The sequence below is a fragment of the Cupressus sempervirens genome, chromosome 3 (assembly GCF_028749045.1).
Source record: "Cupressus sempervirens isolate cs-2001-9-10 chromosome 3, ASM2874904v1, whole genome shotgun sequence".
In the NCBI taxonomy this organism is placed as follows: Eukaryota; Viridiplantae; Streptophyta; class Pinopsida; order Cupressales; family Cupressaceae; genus Cupressus; species Cupressus sempervirens.
Genome location: NC_143120.1, coordinates 576,439,218 through 576,454,573, shown reverse-complemented (window position 1 = coordinate 576,454,573; position 15,356 = coordinate 576,439,218). Strand labels below are relative to the sequence as shown.

At 37.5% G+C, this 15,356-nt stretch overlaps 1 protein-coding gene across 1 annotated transcript in view; it reads left to right on the top strand.

Moving 5' to 3' along the window:
• The window catches only part of LOC149567734 (Ribosomal L18p/L5e family protein), a 74,293-nt gene that overhangs the window by 19,113 nt on the left and 39,824 nt on the right, over positions 1-15,356 (top strand). The window lies entirely within an intron of this gene.

Sequence of the window (15,356 nt, the reverse complement as noted above, 5' to 3'; positions counted from 1 at the left end):
AGATTTTCTCTATGTTGGTGTTTTAAAACTGCAGGTCTAAAACAGCACCAGGATGCAGAATAAAGGCAGATGCCCAGGGGTTAGCTATTTTCCATATTTGGCAAGAACTTATTCAGATCTGCACCAACTTAACAAAGCACTAGGGCTTTCTACACTTTAGGCTTTGCAGGGCCAAGGTGGGTACACCTAGGGATTTATCACTTATTTACTGACATTCCTTATCCAATATTCATCCCTTATAGCAGAAAATGGTCAAATATCTTTTTGAAATTGTAATCAACTTGTTGATTTACAGCAGCCAACTACAGATTCAACAGTTATTACAATAAGTGAATGACCAACATGTAGTTCTTTGTTACAAACTTTAGATAATTGATTTAGATTTAAATGTGAATTATGCAACCAAATGACTGCTTCAATTTGCATCTAAATTGATAACCAGTGCCTTATCCATTGTTGCACAAAGTCATACTAGTAAATCTTGATCTATTTAATTGACTTGCAATTAAATTCATCAGCTGTTGACCCTAAATCCCACTCTTATGATATCCCTCCCATATATTTAGAAACCCCTATCAATTCATAGAAGCATTTACTTAATTGCTTGAATTAAAAGCAACAATAAATTGACATACAACCTATCTCAGCTGCATTAAATTGAAATGAACTTTGCTCACTCAGTCTCAAAGTAACAAACATATGAAAATGGAGACAGATATTCAGAACTTCCTCTTGTATTCATCTTCTTGAGAACAATACATATTTGGTATAAGACTTAGGATATAACTCAGGATTTGACAAATTTGTCATTCAATATCCACTATATTCTCAGAGTATAAAATTGAAACAACACTTAATTGACATAAGAACTAGACCGACTGTAGAATAGCATAAGCACTAAAATAAAACAGAACTCAAACCCTCACTCCACATCTTGGAAATCCTTTTATAGAGAAGGATTGCAACAAGCTTCAGATGGAGGACACTTGTCAAAATTTTAATCAAAAACAAATACAAAGATATTTTCAATACTTTCTCTCTACAAACATTCTCTGCATTTGGACACAATGAGAAAGCAGTTCCAAAACTGGCAAGTGGCAACTTTTCTTCAACGATCTCCAAGATGAACATAGGTGCACTTTAACAACCTGTCACTATCATGGCTTTTCCTCTATTCTGTCTCTTCTGCCATCCAATTGTGATTCCTAACTGCTTCCCGTGGGCAGAGCTTTAATCTCTCCAATTGCTTCCCACATATTTCTCTCTTTGTAGGTCACTCAGTGCCTCTAACCTCTTCCAAGTCACCAACTGCTTTGTTCCACTTGGCATCTGTTATGGCCTTTGATTTGGTTACAAACCGGTTTATGTCAATTTCTACCTTAAAGAGAGAATCAATGAAATTATTGAAAGCTACATCACTTTCATCATCAAAAATAGTTGCTACTCCTTGAATTAGTATTGAATCAAAAGAATATGGCCACTCCTGCCAGTCTCTTAATTTATTATCAGCATCCAAAATTGGTGATATGTATGAATCGATGCCTCCTGACAACAACTTTTTTTTATTTTGTATAATTTGTAACTTACCTGTAAAGAAGCCAATTAGTTCTCTTACTATTTCCAGGCCCTCCTTTACTGTGAAGATTTTGTCAGGTAAATCTGGCTTCTTTGCCATTAACAAAATTAATCTTTCCAAAAACTGAATATATGGCCTTCATTGATTAAAAATAGGTGATAGCCATAAGAGTGCTTCATTGCATACATGCTCAACATTCTGTAGACAAATGAAAAGGCTATGTGTGTGTTGAGAGATCTTCTTTAGTGTATCTACTCTGTGGCTTATCATACCTTTTAGGACACTAGTCCTTATTTCACTAGTTTGCTGTGGAGCTTCAACATCTATGCTCATTCTTCGTGGCTTAACATCAACCTGCATATGCACTGTTGTTTGAGTTGTCATCTCTTGAGTGGCCTTTGCTGGTTGCTCGCTTTTGGTCTCTGCTCTGCTCTGTTCTGTAGTTTGAGTTGCTCCTTTAAGGATGCAACTTCGGTCTCTAGCTATTTGGCCCTTGCCTCCAACTCATTTATTTTTTGGCTATAAACATAGCTTTTCCTAAGCTCTTCCTCATATAACTTCCTCGTATCAATATAATCATGGAAGGTCTTGGCCAGTTTAGTTTCTCTCTCTTCAACCTTGGCCTCATTCATGAACGAGAAGTGTTTTATGGCTTTTGAAATTTCTGAACCAGAAGTGCTTTGCATGGTCCATACTATCATGCTGCCTTGAGCAGTATTCTAGACATCCATCTGTTTTGGCTTATTAGTCTCAGGTGCCATGCTCCATACCGCTAAGGACTTGGAATCTATATTGAATCCTGATCCCCTTTGAAAACCATTAGCACCAAACGCCTCATGAAATTGAGTTTTCTTGTCCCTTGATCTAATCAAGGTTTACCTTATACAAAAAGCTTTAAAACTCTGTAGATTTGAGGAATTCATTGTCCTCCATGAATTGTTGTGCTTGGATGATCCTATCATCCAGTCTAGCTGCTACCAGCTGCAAATCAGTCAGAGACTTCTCTGCTGCTATCACTCTATCTTGTAAATAATTCTGTCTTAAATCAGAAAAATACTGATTCTTTCCAAGCATCAATTGTAGTGTCCTCTGCTTTACCTTATCAGGTATTTGGATCACTTTGTGCCTTTTGTTGCCCTTGGCAACCCATGACACTTCTACAGGCTCATCCTCCTCAACTTCCAAGACAACATCAGGCTCAGGGGAGTCAGGGTTCACTCTTCCTTCTTCACCCACTGGTTCTTCAGGCATCTGTGCCATGATCTCACTGTAATCGTCTGCCATTTTCCTCAGCCTGTGTGGATATGGGACATCCAAGTAGAAACCCTTAAAATTTGGGTTTGCCCTTTTTAGCTCATTCTCTACCCTTAGGACATCATCAGATTTTCTCAATTTTTCTGTAGCTTCTCCCTCAGCTACAAGGTTTGTGATCAAATCTTCATGGGGCAACTCCTTGGTGACAAGCAACACATAACCCCTAATCTGCTTCAGAGTATTTCTCATGAAGTCCTCTGGATCATACATTTTGTATGGGGCAGTGGATAAGTTATAATGGCAAAGGAAGGCATGGATTTGATATAAGGATTCTTTTCCAATTGAAAAGTCTCCTATTCTAAAACATCTACACAAGAAAGTACCTTTATGCACTTTTGGCCGTAAATATTCCCTATTTACCATGAATAATTGCCTCATGAATTCAACGATGGCAAGTTTGGGAGGGATATATTTTGGCAGTATATGAGGTGGCTAGGGACATGCATAAACTCTCATAAGAGAAAAGGTTTGAAGCAAAAATATATCACCCCAATTATGATCTATCCTCTTTTGTTTCAAGCAATAGGGCTGTTCTTAATAAACTCTTTAAAATCTTGGGGGCCCTAAAGAAACTGGGGTCTAACATTTTCATTATCACTGAGCTGAAATTATTAAAAAAGGTAATAGAATAAGAGTAATGGTAATACCTATCCCATACCCTTGTCCACAGTTGCACCGACAACTCTCCATTTTCATCAGATGTTTGGTCTATGAAATCTGGATTGATGTATCCCACATTCTTGTATAGGATTAGATGCATAAGCAACGAATAATGGTGGAATTTGAAATTCCTCAAATCCCCTCTCTGTGCTGATTTGATGTGTCCTTGAATCTTCTCAAGGATATAAGCCATGTAGTCATATTCCCCACTATGGTAGGCATCTTGCACATCCTGAGCTATGATGTATATTGACGCATACATCATATCAGAACCATCACTTCCCACTACTTTGTGGACACCATATACAGTCTTCTGAAAGTAATTTTTGAATTTGCCCACAATCATCATTTTATCCACTTTCTTAGGATAATCCCCCACCTTCTTGAGGTCCATAGGGATGTGTTGCAGCATAGCCTTCCTAGTGTAGGCATTTGGATTTCTCTCAAATTTTTCTTGAAGATCATCTATGTCAAGTGGGACGCTCATTTGTCCCTCCAATCCAAAAGCTTCAATGAATGAAGCACGATCCAATGTACGCAAAATACTCCCATCATGTCTGTGGAATGATTTGGTTGCTAGATTGTAAGACTTGATTAGGGCTTTTACCAAATCAACATCTACATACACTTCTGGGAACAGTAGCTTTGCCAAATTTTTCCTCCATGGGTTATAGACGGGGATCTACTTGAACCTGTTATCATAGAAGTATTTGAACAACTCATATCCGTTGACACTTGGGCTAATAGCATCCCTATAGATCGAGTATGGATCTCTGAAATCATGATCATTTGTAGAGATGACATTTGATGAGTTTGGGAATATCTTCATCCATTCGTCTGCGTATTTGTTCGGCTTTCTCTGCCGAGTCTTTCCTCCTTTAGAGGTCGATGTTTCTACAACCTCCATATCTTTGGCTTGAATCTCCACTACTTCTTTCTCTGACATCTTGATTGCAAATTAAATCTGGAAGTTCTGCAACTAGCAACTGAAATCTTCAAAGTGAAAACTCTACAACTTCTCAAATGCTTTGTGCTCTACAAACGGTATTTTTTATTAACCTGGTAAGTGCCTTTTATGTCCTGCGTACTTCATCAACTCTTTGCTGCATGCACAAGCTTTAACTCTCAGTTTTCCTGTCACCTCATGGAGCGTCGACTTGATTGTCCAGCTTAGCACTTTATTGTACCTTCTTCAATTTCATTGGTCGAAAATTTGCTATCATTTTCCAGCTCAGAGAAAGCAAAAAACACTTTTCATGTCATATTTAGGGCTTTCGATCTTATATTTTCATTTTGAAATTCAAACCCTTCGTAACCTCATAAACAAGGAAATTCACCTTTATGATCTTACGCTTGATCCCTTATTGTATTAGCAGAGAGCCCTTTTATACTTTTTACTAGTGTTATGCGGGGACTCGCACTGCCCTCCCAAACCTTGGAGTATCCATCCCCGAGACGTCCCCGCATTGGGTACTCACGTACCCAAGTACCCCCACCTCCGCCATTTCGCAACCATGCTGCCGCTAGTATGGGGATTTGGATTTCTATTTGACTTTTGTTTTTTGAATGTTACTATTGGGTATGTAATATGTTACTATGTTGAATGTTCAATGGTTCTAGTTCATGTTGCAATTTGGCTATGTTCAAGTATTTTAATTTGGTATGTTCTACTAAAACTTCATTTCATAACAAGCATTTCAAGTTTTAAATGTATGCTATATAACACTCCTCCCTGCCCCATCCTCCCCTAGCCGTCCCCCTTGCCATCCTGAAAATGAGGCCCATTTCCCCCCGTCCCGGAAACTTGTTTCAACATCCTGCCGTCTTGACGTACCCCAGTACTGGGGTAACATTGCTTTTTATTGCCTTACGCCATTAGTTTATTGTAAGATCAAAAGCACTAACTGTAGTGTCATCTTCTGATTGTGAACTTACGCTAGGTAGTTTACAAACCTCTTCGTAGCATCGATAGTATATATCTGAACCTTTACAATCTTATGCTAATAGTTACCTAAACCTTCATCATAACCTCATAAGCTCTAACAGTTGCTTTAGTTTAATCCTTATGACCATACGCTTAATCCTTCATCGTAGGATCAAGAGCCTTCCTATTCGTCCTCTGATCTTATGCTTTGCCTTGTCTTGTAGCTGCGGAAGTCTTTGCATCTTGCTTTCACGATCTTACGATCTGTTGGTTCCGAAAACCGCAGATTGGAATCCTACGAGCTTTGCCTGCTCGATGTTGGGATATCCAACTGGTTAAGGCCAACTTGACGGGATTGATCGATGTGATCTAAATCCCCTATGCTCCGGCTCTGCAAGACCAAGGTGGGTGTACCTAATCCTGGACGAAACACTTAGATCCAAGACACTTAAAACAGATCAATTAGAACACGAATGCGATGAAAGCTTTTCAAAACGGCAAGAATTATGGAAAGTTTTAAGATTGCAAATTATGAACTGAGAACAAAAGTAAATGATTGAAATAATCTTTAGATAAAGAATAAATATAGATTAATGCAACAGACAAATATATTGATTCCTCAAAGGCAAGAAATGAAACATTTGCTAGCATATGGATTATGAATTAAGAATAAAAGACCAGTGCTTAATTAAATGGGCAATAGAGTTAATATTATTAGTTGAAACGTACAACTTTATAAAGTTCAATAAATTAAATTATAAACAATTTTAATAATTCAGACGCGATGGATCAATTATATGAACTCAATTTAAATTAGTCTAAAATGCACTTTAACTCCTGCGGAGACAAATTAGACATAAATACAGAAACAATAAAATATTTCACAATATGTATGTTTATCAAATTTAAAATGCAATAATGATCCAGTCCACTTATCCGAATATTAAAATATTTATAGAAAATAATAAAAAAAAACTTATAAAGGACACGACTTAATAAAAAATTAAAACTCTAATGCAAATGAATTAAATAAATACTTCTTATTGATCTAGAAATAAAATCGTACTGGAGACACTCCTTACGGATGATCCATCCAAGACAACTGGACTCTAGACTTGCACAAGATTTCAATCGAAAATCCACCATCCACAGGCTTAGTTCAAAAATTTATTTCTCTGCCAATAAAAAGAATATAATACATCATAGAGCATGGTATAGGTAAAAAATTTAAAATATGAAATGTGTATCCTCTCCCTCCTTTTACATCTTATATTTATAAGTTTTGAAAGGTGTTTATAAAACATCACACCCGTTCATAACAAATAACCACCAAAAAATTAAAATTTTGACTAAAATAATCGGTAGTTAAATAATTTTTAGGCTTGTATTTTATTGGGTGTATATTTTCTCTCAAACTTCATTCAAGACTATAGTTGGAGAAAATCAAATTTTCCTTGCATCTCTCCGTTAATTACCGGCCTTTAATCCTTTTGCACTGGTTCTACTCTATCCGAATGCTCTCTATGATTCGATTTGGTTTGCTTGGTTCAAACTCTGTCCCTCCACGATGATTCTTCATCCTTCAATCTGAAACGACTCCTTCCAACGTGTATCTCCAAAGGCTTAAAACTTTTGCATATCCGATTTTTGTTTTGAATCTGTCTGAATTTTCTCTGTCAGGCCTATACGACCTGAGCCTTTATCTTCATGGAGTCGGGTGCAATCCTTTCAATTCCGGCGTGCATCTGAAGACCTGCAACAAAAATATAATAAAGTTAGATATATATTTGTTATATATGACACAAGGCTCCCAAACTTGGGCATTTCTCGTGGTGAACGCTAGGACACGGCTCAGGATCATTTTCTTTAGGATTCCTCTTCACTCCCAGGTTACACTTGCTGCACTACTTACCCAGGCGCCGGTAGTGAACAGATATGTGAGCAATTCTGACCGATACAGAAAAAATAAAAATTGTGAATCGTCCAGCCTTAATCTGCGCCTTCAGTATTCCTTGCTGGCATTATTGCTGTATCTTACCATTTCAAATATTAAATAAGTATATAACCGCAGCATTACAACAGTAATTCTTCTTTTTCTTAATCGGACTTTTAGTAAGATTCATCTCCTATCTGCCTTCAGATTATCGAACACAAATATATAATATGTTTTTCAACACACACAGGTCCTGACGTGTCTATATAATGAAACTTCATCTTTTGCATGTCTCCACATCAGGTCTTTTTCTCCACTATATAGTCTCTTCAGAAAAATCATTTGACAAGGAAAACTATGCTTACAAGCAGGTACCGAATGCTTAACGCATTTCTTCTTTGACCCATGACAGACTGTTTACACATGTAGATGATTACTATCCCATCGGGAGACCAAGCTGGGCATCGTCCTTAGATTTGCGGCTTCACCAATCTGCTCAATCATACTCAGGGACCACTGTCTTCGAGAGACCCAGGCAATTTGTTTGAAAAGTTGGGTGCGGGGATCACAATTTCTGAATATGCCATGGAGCCGTATCACCATAATATGCCACCAATGACCATCTAGGGAAGAATATAAGACTTTGAACAGAGAGGATAACCATAATCTGTTTAGGAGGAAATGACTGTTAAGTCCGATCCTATTCTCATCCTCAGCATAGATTGTGAAGACTCATTAATGGGAGTTTGCTTCTCCAAATTTGTATAAGACCTGGAGCTTATATTATTTTGTAACCTCTAATATAGAAACTTTCCAAGAACACTTTTGCTTCTAAGGTCAACACTGCTGCAACAAATTACAATAGAGTCGTCTGAATGATCTGATCTCCTAAAGGTTCTCATTTTGATCCGGTGGCATATTTTCTGAAGATTGTGTCAATAGAAGTCCAATGAACCATGTGCTTCATTATCTGAAATAGTCTTGTTTGTTGTCTTTCGCAACTCTCCTGTGTTTTGAGATTGATGCTGCAAATCTTCATTGTTTCATACCGTTGGGTTTAAACGAGTCACAGTTTTATATACTGCAAATGTATGTAAAACACCATTATTTCTTTGATGATAAACATATTTTCTTCAATCTGCTATTTCAAAAGGCAAGAAATTAACCATACTGTTGTCATGTCCCTAATTTTTGGTGACAGTTCGATTTAATTAATTTGATTAACTTGGTTGTCCAAAATAATGATTATTTTATGAGGACGACTAATTAATCATTTTAATTAAATAAATAAATGATATTAAGTTAATTACTTATAAAGTTATCAAATAAATTAATATTAAAAGATAACTTTATATTTAATAAAGTGACTTGGACTATAAAATATTTAATAAAGTCACTTAAGAGATAAGATCAAAAATGTTCTAGAAGTCTCTGGAGATGATGGAGAGAAGAGAATAAATAAGCACCCCGGGGCTCCATTCGAATCAAGCAGTTGTTTATCTTCCTTTTGGTTTCAGATTGTGATTCAATCACAGGTGCATTGTGGAACCTAGGGTTTTCGCAATTGTCACAGTTGGCCATTGAGAACGAAAACTCTCAATTGGTGCGCAATTTTGAGGGTGTGAAATATCATCTGAATTATTGCAGATTGGAGGTGGCATTCAGTCATTTCATCCGGACGGTAATTTGTGGCTTAAGGCCAAAAATTTGGAAGATCATTCTGAGAAATAGGATTCGAGGATATAATCTATTCACAAGGTTTTACAGGATCAGTTGCAGTGTGAACAGTTCGGGAATAGAAGGCGAGTTTCCTAGACAAACTTTCAGCAGCACTTCCGTATTTGGTTAAGGCCGAAGTCTGAAGCTGTTTGCACATAGCGAATTTTGGGCAGGCTGGATTGCAATACAACATTCACAGTGATAACATACAACGCTTTGGCGGACAAGTGGGCGTCTTCAAACAAACACAAAGCCTGTCCAAGTGATGCACTCAAATGGGAGTACCGCAGGGAGAAGTTGGTGTCTGAAATCATATCATACAATGCAGATATAATATGTCTGCAGGAGGTGCAGGAAGAACACTACGTTGACTTCAATATTGCATTGACACGCCAGGGATACGAGGGCTTCTATTTGTCAAAATTAGATTGCAATGCGGCCCATAGAGATGGCTGCGCCACCTTTTTCCTAAGTGAAAAGTTTTCTTGTATGGAAAAATCCGACATTATGTATGGAAGCCATGAATTTGGGAGTTGTTGCCCTCGAAAACAGCGATAAGGCGTTTTCTTTCATTGTTTGCTTCCGTGGAGCAGGAAATAAGGGAACGAATTTGCAAGCCGCCGAACTTAGGATGAAGTCATCGCATTGTATAATTCCGTAGCCGAAATATACCTTCGCCAAGTGCAAATTCAAGGGCCGGAATCATCACTTAGCGGAAGTTTGGAGGAGGAACTTTCACGCGTTTCAAGCTTATAATCACCATTTCTCAGCGTCACAAAATCCTGCCTTTGACTGCGGGTTACACACGGGTTTCACATCGCCGGCAGCATCAGTCCAAGACGGATATTTCAGAGTTGGGTGAGGGAAGAGACTCGCGATTTTCTGTTTGGTGTGCAAGTTGATGAGATCTTGGCCAATGTCATTTTCCTTGGACTGGACGGCTTATTGAACCTTCATTGCGGGAGTAATATTGCTTAAATCGCCATCAACAGGGGTAAGAGGGTATTGGTGACAGAGAAAAGAGGGCTAGGTCCACTGTCCTCTCCAACTAAATTGGCGTCCTATAATTGGCTTGAGGCAGCATAGGGGGTGTATTCACAAAGTAAGGTTTGCGATCAGTATTTTCCATATTGGGAAGGCAGAAGAAATACAAATTTGCGCTCGAAGACCAGTTTCCAATTAAAGACTCAATGTTGATTCTTCTCTTTGCCAGGTTCCTTTAGTTAATAATATTATATCATAGTACATTTGCAATTGTAAATCTTTGCAAGTTTAATTTAGCAACTAAAGTTGGCTCAAAAGTATGTGATAAATTGTCGTAGTTCAGCTGGTATAATTAGTAGCTCTTTCAAACATGATTACTACAGTAGTTCCGGACCTTGCTTGCTAACTGTTTGACGAAATGTCAAACCCTTGAAGCTTTAAGATTTTGGTGCTTAAAGAGTCAATAACCCTGTCGGGGATATCTCAACTGTAGCCATTGATCAGTTCTGCCTGTGACTTATTTAATTTTGCTGAGTGTGAAGCTATATTTTGATCGAGTTCTGACAGCAATAACCTTGTACCTTGTTATGTCTGAAACAGACTGTGAATCAAGCAAATATACAGCACAAACATTGAAGTTCCAATGCCTGGGTCAGTCAACAGAAGTTCAGAATACAGGAACATGTGAACAAAGCTTTATTTGACCCGGATATTCGAACACAAGACAATTATCATCTAAATATCCTTCCAATTGCTGTGCAAGCTAATCATCTATATTCTCCTCCAGATGTTCCAAACAATAGACAAGACCTCCATTTGAAACCTGCTGTTGTCCTTCTGGATGAATGTATGTTGCTCAAGCAAGTCATAATGAATATATATAGTTGCTTGTATCAGTGATTTCCATTTACATATGCTTTCAAATAATATCTGGTGAATTTTAGATAATGAAACCATGGTAAAAATATATATCAGGTGAGATATTTATATTCCTTCTCTAAACAAGAACAGATGAAGTGGATGCTGCATATAAAGCCTTCAACTGTAACTAACTTGAATCTGATATATAAGATTCTGACAGGTAGATTAGTTGATCTGTTCAACCACAATCTAATGCCTTCCCAGCATATCCCATCCTCTCAAATCAAAAACATTGCCTTTATATATGCTGCTACTGAAACACATAATTGTTGCTCGATTAATCCTAATTGTGAATCAACAAAAGAATATATTACTGCATTCTGATGAATGCATCCACCATTGATTTTCCTGAAAAAATGAATGATGACTTCAACTTCCTCTATATTATTTTCATTCCCAAGATCTTCACAGAAATTTTAGTTGCAAAGTTTCGGAGCTCCATCAGTGGCTCTTGTTGGGGACGTATGCCCCTTGCAGCATAGCGAGATCCCAGTTGTCTCCAGAGGAGCAGACCGAACATCCATGCTTAACATGGTGCACAGTGAAAGCTGGGTGGCCCCCGGCCTCCCAAAAAGTGAACATTAATTCTTTCCTCTATCGAACACTTGATTCTGATCTTGTAGCACCTTGAATGCCCTTTTACCTATATTAAATGTATCATCCTCAATACTTACTATCTCTTTTTCGTGAATGCAATCCTTGGCATTTAACTCTTGTTTAGCCTTTGATAAATCTTCGGGTATACTGTGTTGCTCACCATATAAAAAATCTCTTAAGTTACGCTCCTGATTGGTTATACAAGCATCCAGATTAGTTTTTTCTGTACAATTTGCTTGATCTCCATTCACTAGATGTTTTTCCTCATAACAAAGAGGCTTTGAAGACTGTTCACAATCAGAAACTATTACTCCTCTTTTATCAAATATCCGATCATACATGACAGCTGGAGAATTTTCAGAATCATTCTCAAGTGTTTGTACGTGCTGATCACAAGATGAGCCTATATATATTTCATCTTCTACTTGCATATCATGAGTTTTATCTACTTCAAAACCATCATCAAGCCTATTATCTTCTTTATAATGCTGATTTTTATGATTGCATAAAAGATATTCTCCAAACAATGAAGTCGAGAATATAGAGTGCTCGGGAATATTTCCCTGAGATCCTCTACCCGACATTTTCTCCTGCTCATTTATCACATGCTGTTTTAGTTCATCTTCACAAGATATTATGTTTGGATTCTCCATTGTTTCATTGCATAAAAGATCTGAAATGATTTTGAAGTCCTCCGATGCCTTTTCTTCTTCTTCATGCATGTTCACACTATCTTCAAAATCTAAAAATGTACAAGGGCTGTGTTGTGAGGTTTTCACACCATCGCCCAAAGACCCCTTTTTTTTTTTTATCGCCTCGGCAAATTTTTGGGTTGTCCAAAATTTTTGAGTTTTGAAAATTTCACACCTTAGCACCTTCAGGGCAAATGTGGGGAGGCTTAGCTTATTTTCACCTAGCTTCGCTTGATTTTCTAGAGCCACCAATTTCATCCTTAGGCCAGATAAAATTTTAAAGAGCAATATTTGGCAGGATAAAATTGTAAATTTGTACTTCGATGTTTTCTTTTGAAAATCTGGATATAAATGTGTAAATTTGAATAATCTTTCAAAAGGAAAATTTTGTTAGACTTAAGTTTTGGAAAATCTCAAATTTTTCTTTGGTGAAAATTTTAATTTTGTTGAAATGAGGCTAAATTGCAAAAATCAATTTTTGGCTCTAGAAGAAATTTTATTTTATTTTTGTCAAAAACAAAATTATTGGCATAGCAAAATCGATTTGGAGAAAAATTGCAAAAAATTGGCTTTAATAGATTTAAATTGCTTTGAAAACTTTTTGCCTTTAATGAAATTGGTAATTTAATATTGAAAAATGGCTTTTGGTTAGCCAAAATCCATTTTTAATGATGTATTAATTACTAAATCCTCATTAAATGAAAATATTTAACATCTCCAAGGCAACATTTAATTTCCTTTCACAATTTAGAACTAATTGGCAATATAAAAGGGCAATTTTCATTTTTTAATTATTGTTTTTCTTGCTCCCAGGGTCCAAGTCAGCTAGGTTGGAGGGAAGTAAGAAAGTTGGGTATAAGAGGAGGCCTCTCTCCCATTTCTTCCTCACTTCTCACTTCTCCTTCTCAAGGCGTTGGCAATTTTGCAAGAGCAGATCTGCACTCTTCTTGCTTGGCGAATTTTGTGGAGGACGAAATTTGTGAAGGCCGAATTTTGTGGAGGGTGAAATTTGTGGGAGCCGAAATTTGTGGGAGTTGAATTTTGTGGAGGGCGAAATTTGTGGAAGATAAAATTCTGATTTTTGCAAGAAGCTGCAATTTTTACCCTAGGTTGGGTAATTTTATTTGGAGGTGAATTGCATGATAAATTTCTGATTTGCAAGGGATTTGAAGTTCTTAAGGTCAAGTCCTAATTCCGAAAAGTCGCTGTAAGATTATTGGTTAAGGTGAATTTTCATCATCTAGAGTTGCAAGGGGTCCTTAAGTTGACATCCTTCTTTCGTTCTAGTCTTAGGATTGCTTCCCTTGGTTCTACTTACCTTCTGGTCCACCACTCTACCATCCCGTAATAGGGTGATGAGCATGGAGGATGTTAGTGCAAGTAAGAATCCCAAGCGGACAAGACTAAGAAAGACAAGGAGGATATGATGCCCAAAACACCCTTCTTCTCGAAAATGAAGAGAATAATCGACACCAATATCGCTATAGTGGACATGATACGGATGAAGGACAGACTAAAGGAAGGACAATCCCCCTTGGCAAAAAGGATGTCAATGAGACAGATTTTGGATCGAAGTTGGATGAGTTAGGAAAGATTTCTATCAAGAAAAAGCATTTGAGCACCCTTTCCTCTCTCAATGCTTTTATTGGATTTACGAAAGAATATGAGAAGGATCACGAAAGGATACTGCGAGCAGCGTGGTGAAGTCAGCAGAACTCAAGACAAAGCACACACCTTGTCCTCCTATGGAAGAAGTTAATGAAAGGCTAGCTAAATTCATTGCCTTAGCTAAGAAAATGAAAGAAAAGTGAAGATTTATATTAGAAGATCATTTGATGTAAGCCCAAGTTGCAAATTTCTCTTTCTTCTAGAATAGGACAAGTGTCTATTTCTGATTGGCTACCATTTTGGTGCCTTCTCATTGGTTGCCACTTTTTGCACTTTTTTCATTGGTCCATTGACGAGGTGGCGGCTTCTCATTGGCCGATGGGGTGGCAACCCTAATTAGGGTTTTGAGGATCCAATTTGAATCGTTGATCTTGTTTTGATCTCCACCATCCGTTGTATTTTTGGCCCCTATAAAAGGCCATTTGCTCTCATTTGTAAAGTGTTGGAGAAATTGTTGTGAAGATAATACCAAAATTGCTCTCTTTTTCATTGTTGCGATTTGCATGTTGATCAAGACCATTGGGTATTATTGCATGTTTTCTACTTCCACTTAGTTAGATTTCTTTTCAAGTTGTTAAAGTTGGTTTCATTTCAAGTTGTTTAAGTGAGGTCAAAGTAGATGAATAGTTGTATGGTAGCATTGGTAAATGTTTGATAGGGTTCAATAACACTAGCATCCTAGCGGCTGGTTGGGAAGCCTTGTGTGGTAAACTAGTCTATTATTCCTTTGAATCATTGCACTTGTGGAAGTGAGGCCGCTGGTCAGCTCTCATTAGGTTCGATCCCTGTCCATTTGCTAACTTTCCATTCATAGAAGTAAGAGTAGAAGAGTGAGTTGTCGAAGTTTAGAGAGAGAAGTTAAAGAAGTAAGCCGAATATCAGAACTCACCCATTCACCTTCCATCACCACCTCTTTCATCAACATCATCATTAGCAGACACACCCTCCATCATCACTACCATCAACATTATTTGCCACCCGCACATTTCACAAACCGAGCCACCATCACCTTCATCCCACCAAAGTCCAAGTCATCCTCGAAAGAATAGCGTAAGGCCGCCTATGTGATTACCAACAAATCACATTGATAAAACCGAGTGAATATCCACAAGAGTAAGGAACATTGGAGTCATTCTCATATCCCATGAGCAATAACTTTTCAAAGAGGAATTGTATGTTTGATACTCTGTATCAAATGTTCAATTGCTAATATGTTATGTAAGTGATACAAAACTCGCATCAACATTATCTGGCACTAGAAGGAGGGCTTGAATTTTTTTATTTTGAGGATTTATTGGCATTTAATTATGAAGAAGAATGGTGCTCCCTAGATCAAATCAGCCTAGAGCAACTTGGAGAACACTTCAA